We start from the raw sequence: 7,705 nt of genomic DNA, 5'->3' as shown, positions 1-7,705 counted from the left end.
GTGACCCTCTGGGCCCAGCCCCACACAGGGGACCCTTTTCAGGGCATGGCCAACACCAAAGGCCCCCCACCTCCTCTCCCCTCGCTAACTAACTTGCCTCCTCCCAAGGCCCAATTAGGCCTTTTCTATATGTTCAATCGAATAAATATTTGGGAACGCTGCTAAGTGGCAGGTTGAATCCCAGCTGAGATGGGGAGTGCTGGCAGGGGCAGGGTTGTATCTCCCCCCCACTCCCTGCGCTTCTTGGTGAGGGGAAGGGGCTGTGTCTGCTCACTTCCAGAGTCTTCTTGTCCCCCTCAAAACCCGACGGATGGGCACCCTTTGGGTGGTTTGTCCTCCACCCACCCCCTTCCCCTCCGAGAAGGGGGCAACAGGGTAACCCCGACTTTCCTGGGAGCCCGTTGATTTAGTGGAAAAGCAGGTGCTGGGCTCCATGGCAAGTGGCTTCTCTCACCATAAGCAGCAGGTCGCGATGGAAAATGTTCCTTCCCCGAGAGGGTTTGGAGTGGGAAACCACTGGCTCGAGGTCATTGCCAGCGGCAGCAGAAATTGTAACAGGAAAAAGCAAATTCTGAGCTGCTTCTGCTTCCCACACAAAAAGATAAAGGTATTTTACCTGATGAAAGGGCTTTCAAAAATTATATATATATTTTTACGTAAGAATAAACATGCATCCAACATATATTTGATTTCCTGGGGTATGGAGGCCAGTGTCACCTCCCCACAAGGAGAGGGATCTGCAGGCATGGACAGCTGTCCTGGCTGACAGACAGAGGGATGGAGAGAGGGTCAGGGCTTGCTGCATCACCTCTCCTGCAGTCTCCAGGTGCTCAGCCATTCACAGGCATTGCAGACAACGTCCAAGCTCTTCTTCCAATTCCACGGGCATTCTGACTATCCAAAGGGTTAGGTTTTAAGTCTGGAAACAGCGAGTTTGAGGGGGTCTTAATCCCTTTAATTAATTAATTAATTTATTTATTTAAATGCGCCTGTATCTTCTTTGCTCTCTGCTTCCCAGAGAGAGGCAGGAATCACTCCCCTAGCCCTTCCCCACTTTTCTTCACATTTCTTTACATCTTGGGGTTCGTTTCAGAGACGCCACGACCTCCACGAAACGTGTCTATATATTTGTTTTAAAAAAAATTCTCCCTTTCTAATTTGCTTCGGTCACCGACTTTGACGTGAGATTTTATTTTTCTCTTTTAGACACCCCCCCCCCCCCCCCCCCCCCCCTTTTTTAATCCCCGATGGGTCAGAGCGGCCGAGGACGAGTGTTCTTGCGGTGATTCCGGAGCGCAGTGAGAATGACAAACAACCGCATTTCAAAAGCCACAACTCACGGCTGCCATGGGCAAAACCCTGGCCCGGGGAATTTGCAAACCTGCCGCGTCTCCCGGCGCCGGTGGAGCGGGGCATCTCTCGTACGGGAAGGCGTTTTCCACGGGAAAATAATTAATTAAAAAAAAAAAAAAAAGGGAGTGGAAGAGGGAAGAAAAAGCAAAAGGGTAAAAAAAAAATAAACAAAAAGAAGAAGGAAAAAAACAGAGGCGTAAGGAGGAGGTGAGCGAAGGGGGAGATCCGAGAGCACAAGTGGAAACTAATAAAACTCTTGTTAAAGTGCTTGATCAGGATCCATGGCGTCACCAGGTCTTTTACTTAGGAGGCCAAAGAGTTTGATTCCTAAATGAGTTAAAGAGCCATTTACCTCTGTCGTGTTCTATTCATCAAGCCACAAGTCGAGAGTCCCTAACATGAAACTATTTGTTTGCTTACACAACCAGCTGGGTGCAATTTCACGTCTGAGATATCTATCTGAAAGCGCCTCTCATTTATTATCCTTACTTGTCAGCGAATCCATTTTCCAACTTTTTTTTTTTTCCCCACTCCCCCCTCCTTCCTTCCTTCACTGAAGTCTCCGGGTTTAAACCCTCCCTTAAACATTTCAGCACCTGTCCCTTCTCCCTTCTGATCACCTTCGGAGCAAAATAGCCTGGATATAAAGATGAAACTGCAGAGATGGGAAAGACGAACGCTGCCCAAGGTTCATTATCCCAGCCCCTGCCCCTCTCCATCCGTCTCTCCCTCTCCCTTTCTCCCAAGGTCTGTCTGGCAGTGCTTTGGGGTTCCCCCCACCTTGTCATTTTCTTTTTTTAAGCGAGGGCATCCCTGCTGGATAATTCCCCATGGATTCTTCGATGCGAGGTGCAGTCACCTGAAAAATAAAATGACATTTTCCAGCTGTTGGGAAGGGACGGAGATCCCCTCCTCCCCTTCCAGGGCGGGAAGGGGGGGGGGGGCAGGTTTTGGGCTTTGTACCCCCCAGTCCTGGGGTGCGCGGGCTTGGATGCGGAGAGGAGGGGGTGGTGTTGGGCTGAAGGCTTGAGGAGAGATGTCAGGATCTCTTCTCCCACCCCCACGTGGCTTCCACTAGAAATACAAAGACACTACGTGAAACGGGCCCGATCGGGTTGTAAACGTAATTGAGAGGAAAAGAAAACAATTAACAAAAGGGACAGTGGGAAATTGTATCTCCCCTCCCTTCCCTCACCCCCAATTTTGAAAAATCAGGATAATGTGAGCAGTGTTTCAAAGCAGGACCGTCTGGCTGACAAGAGGCTCACTGTTAGTAATCTCAATGATGGCTGTATAATAGTGTATATACATCTCCTTGTCTGCAGAACCCTCCATCAAGCTTAAAGCAATGGATCAAATCCGAAACTACAGGGTATAAAATATTCCCAGTTGTTAAAAAAAAAAAAAAAAAAAAAAAAAAAAAGAAAAGAAAGAAAAGAAAAAGAAAATAAAAGGAAAAGGAAGAAAGGATAGGCAAGGGCGGGGGGAGAGGCTCCTTGAAGGAGAAGCGGGCTGGTGGCTGCGAGATATCCTATTGTGTTGATTTAGGAAGACATTCACTGTATGTAACGTTTAAGGCCGGTCACATCACGGTTCGGCCGCGTAAATAAAAGCACAGGTCGAGGAGTGGGGTCACGATCACTCCCTGCGTGGGGGGAGACTCGGCAGTCCCTGCATCCCTCTCCGAGAGGGGTGATGATGATGATGATGAGCATCCCCCGGGCAGCCCGGAGACCTGCACTTACACCTTACGGAGGGATCCTGCTCTGCCTTTAGGCCTTCTCCTTTTGTCCACAAACCTTCTGAAGCAGCCCAAAGCCCCTCTGCCCCTCTCACCCCCCACTCACCCGGTGATAGATCGTTTTTATTATATATTATTTTTTTTCGTCCTCCTCTTCTCCTTTAGTCTTGGAAGTGTGGAAGCATCCCCGCACCCCCGAGCATCCCCACTCCCTCAGTCAGAGCTGCCCCTTTTCCCCACGTTTCTCCACTTTTCCAGGGGCACAATTCGCGCTGGGGTATAGGGTGTGTGGTGGCTTCCTTCGACAGACACATGATTCCCCTCCCGTTTGCTCTCCTTTTGTTCTTCTCCCCACCCGAGGTTATTTGTTTTATGAGGAGGTGAGACATCTTTTGGAGAGCTAAACCTGCTCCAAGCAGAAAGCTGGGAAAGAAGGAGCTGGGGCTTAAATCTGCAGGCCAGAAAAGCACTTTAAACTCCCAGGTTTGAGCCGAACTGCGTTTCTGAGAGGCTGTAGAGACACACAAACTTCCAGCAAAGTAGCTGCAGCTCCCTGAAGTGATAAATAAAACTAGTCAGGTACTTCTTTTCTTTTTTTTTTTTTTTTTTTTCTTTTTCTCCCCCCTTTTTTTCCTTTTTTTTTCTTTCTTTCACTTTTTTTTTTTTCCCAGAGCGCCATACAAATTGGTCCATGTTGACAGATGTTTGTCACTTAGTAACTTCTTTCCAAGTTTTTTTTTTTCTTTTTTTTTCCCCTCCCTCTCCTCTCCTCTAAGCCTTCTTCCGAGCTTGCTTTGTTGTTTTAAAATATGCATGTCTCTCAGGAATGCAAGTCACGAGTCCAAACTTCGTGTCCAACCTCCCACAAGAAATGATCCTTTTATAGGGAACCCGATATGTCTCAATCTGCACTTCACTCAAAGCCTCTGGATATAGGGCACTGGTCCCTGCTCAAAAATAACTCTGCTGAAACGCCTTTCCACTAAAAAAATCCCCACGAATGACTCCCAGGGAAGAAATATAGCTGCCATAATTAAAGAAGGCAGCGGTCAGAGGGGAATGCAGCCTGGAGGGGGGTGGAGAGGAGGGGGGAACAAAAAAAAAAAGCAGAAAGTGAGAGTTTTTATGTCTGTGTTGGTGGCACTGGGCCGTCATTAGCAGCAGGTTTATCAAGAGGAGCCTCTGTGGCAGCTCCGGGTGCGTGGGGAGAAGACGTCAGTTCATGAGGAGCAGAGAAGAGGAGAGATTAAGGAGCAGAGCCCAACTCCGGGAACAGAGTAAGTGACCCTCAGTACAACGCAGGAGCCAGGGGACCGCCAGGCTCCGGATCGGCGGCCGGAGCTGGCTAGAGAGTGCGAACAATGGCATGGGAAGGAGGGAGAGGAGCGGGGTGGGACAGGGATACACTGGCTGGGAGTGCACCCTTTCCCGCGTGGGGAGAGGCGGAGGGGAAGGGGATAGAGATAGGGATGGGGATGGAGATGGGGATGGAGATGGAGATGAGATGGAGATGGGGATGGGGATGGACACAGAGATGGGGATGAGGATAGGAATGGGGCCTGTCGCGGCTCATTTACTTGAGGAAAAAGGAGGGAAAAATTAAGAAAAATAAATAAATAAGGAGAAAGAGAAGGGAAGGAGGAAGGAAGAGCGAGAGAAACTTCCCAAGTGATGAGAAACGGATGAGCTCCTGCCTGGGTCACGTTAGCTCCCCGGCCCTGATGCGAAGTGACGTCAGCAGTTTCCCACCCTATCGTCGTCAGAGCGAGTGGGACCGGGAGAGGGGCCTTTCCCTTTCCCTCCCCTCGCTGCCGGGACAAACTTCCATCAGACCCGTGTCCGAGGAGCCGCTGCAACGCCTTTCCCTCCGTGTCCATGTGTTTTCCACCGGCATCCACCTCGCCCCCCCCCCCGCCCACAACGTATAGAAAGCTGGCGCCTATAGGAGCCCATAGCGATATTTACAGCACCCGCCTTTTAATACGCACCAGATGGTTCGCGACCAGGCTGCCAGGCCAGCCAGCTCCTCTTCCCCCCCCCGCCTCAGCAGCGTTTTGTTACAATTATACTCCATGCTGAGATGAGTTTTATTGGTGATCCATTCTACCTCCCCCCCCCCCCCCATATTTGCAGAATTTTATGCTAAAACATTCCCCTTTCCCTCCCTAAGAAAGGGGCAGAGGGATGCAGGCAGCTCTCCTCACCTTCAGTGACGAGATGCTCCTGCCCGCCTGTGTACATGTGCGCAGAGATAAATAATACATATGCATATTTATTCATTATATTTGATCAATAACGCTCCTATTTGTTAAACCTCAATTGAGAGCGCTCGCCCGCCTGATAACAAACATCACAGGGCGATAAATATTGCATACGGTTAATTACCATGCCGATGCATCACGTCTCGCTCCTCTTATGTACTCAAGCTCCTCGTAAAACTCCTCGCAAACACGGGCGACTCCTCGCAGATATTTTGCTGCGGAGAGGGGGGGGTGGGAAAAACCCATCCTCTTGAAGTCTCTGGGAATTCTTAAACATTGACAGGAGGAAACTGTGGCTAATACATTCCTGAGAGCTGTGAAGGAGAGAGAGGGAGCAATCCTTGCCTAGAAAACATCCCAGGGCTTTTAATCCAGTGCCCGAGACGTGTTAGCACGTCGTGCAGGGAGCTACAGCCAGGATCGCGTTTTCTTGGTGGAGTTTCGAGATCCTCCCCCCCCCGTTTTTTTTTAACCGTGCAGCTCAGAGCCTGGTTTCGGAGTGTAAAGAGTCGATTTACTCCTTCGCAGGTGTGTTCTCCCTGCACAAACGCTTTCCCTACTTTTATAGGAACTCTTAAAAAAAACCCAACCTTTTTTATTTTTTTTCTCCCGCTTTCCTCTCCTGCTAAAATCGCAGATGTTTATTTTATTGATATAACCTATACCTCGGTAATGCCGGGAATAATATGCCTCGACTAACAGTCATTTAGCAAATAATAGAGGCGCTCTGGATGCTTTCCAACGTTACACATGTACTCGGTCATAAAATGATACGTGAAAAAAAATTAACATCTGCTTTCCTAAAATAAAGTGTCGCGATTAGCTTTTTATGAACGCTTCCCCTCATTTTAAAAAGAAATATGTAGAGATAAACTGGCATCCATATGTATAGCATATTTATAATGGTTTTAGGATTTGAAGGTAGCTATTCATTGCATAAGCCATTTAGAACCGACGTCTTAAAAGCTACTTAACCTCAGACATCCTTGAATCTTAAAGAAGGATTCCCAAAGACATTATTTAAAGAGGAATTTGCTGTAATTTAATTGCATATCAAGGCGGAACTGTGCGCAGGCATGGCCCCTGACGCTGTCTTTAATACAGCTCCAGCTCAGATTTTATTTACCTGCGTCCTCAACACGTCCTGCCCTCTTCCCTATAGACCAGGAGGGTGCAGCTCTCTCTTCGTTCTCCTTCCCTGCACTCCCACCTTTGTCCCGGGCACCGAGGCGATGCTTCCCAGCGGCTGCTCACACCCCTGTTTATTTCATCCAGCTCCGTCCTTTGTTTGGGGAGGGGGGATCAGGACCTACAGCCACCCGTGTTCTTTTCACCATTCCTAAAAAAAAAAAAAAAGAAGAAAAGAAAGAAAAAAAGAAAAAGGAAAAGGCTGGACCCTTTCACGGAGGAGCTGCTGTTGCAGATGTTCCCTGCACCCAAACCGACGCTCTGCTTCCCCACCACCCACCAGAAAAAGGGGGCTCCGAGTTGCTCCCCTCACCTTGCCCTGCCAGAACTGAGGTGTCAAAACCTGTGGAGTCTGGGGGACACCCCCAGCCCCCCCAAGGCGACCCCCAGCTGGGGCTGACCCACACTGGAGGGGGGACATGAGGGTCTCACTCCCGCGGCTGAGCGCGCCTGAGGTCAGGGCAGGATTGGGGGGGCGGGGCAAACCCCAACCCCGCTTTATGCCCCCAGTATAGGGCTTGGGGGGGGACCCTCCTCATTGCCCCCCTCTCCCCAGTCTGGGGCCTGTCCTGCCTCGCAAAACAGAAGTGACAAGGGACGGGGGGAGCTACTGCCCCCTCCCCATGGGGATCCCTGTGCCCCCCTGTGTCCCTCTGCGTGGGGGGCAGAGCTGCCTGGCCTGCCCCGTGGGTGTGGGGGAGAGAGATTAAGGAAAGAGCTTCTTTCTGAGTGACAGGGTGCTTTTTTCTTCCCCCCCCCCCTATTTTTTTTAATTTTTTTTTTTTTTTCTCCTTTCCCTCCCTTTTTTTTTTCCCCCAAAACCTCTTCTAACACGGGCAGGGGAATTTCCAGCGCTCCAGAGGTCCCCCTGGTATTTGCTTTGGTGGGGTTGTTTGTTTTCTCCGCCACCAAGATTGGTCCAGAAAATTGCGGGCTTGCAGGACAACACGGAAAAGTCGTGCACAATTTCTGGAGAGGGGGGAGAAAAATCCTCATCCACCCCCGCCAAAACTCTGCCTGGGTTGGTAAAAATCATTAAAATATGTTAAGTGACATGAAATTTGGATTTATGTGGACACGCCGGACAGAAAGTGGACAGAGCCAGCGGGAAGAGTCACGCTCTAAGACAGGGGGTCTTTATTTAAAGACGGTGTATTTATGG

This window comes from Cuculus canorus, chromosome Z (genome assembly GCF_017976375.1).
Source record: "Cuculus canorus isolate bCucCan1 chromosome Z, bCucCan1.pri, whole genome shotgun sequence".
In the NCBI taxonomy this organism is placed as follows: Eukaryota; Metazoa; Chordata; class Aves; order Cuculiformes; family Cuculidae; genus Cuculus; species Cuculus canorus.
The sequence above is the reverse complement of the archived record's forward strand: the minus strand, read 5'-3'. Positions refer to the sequence as shown.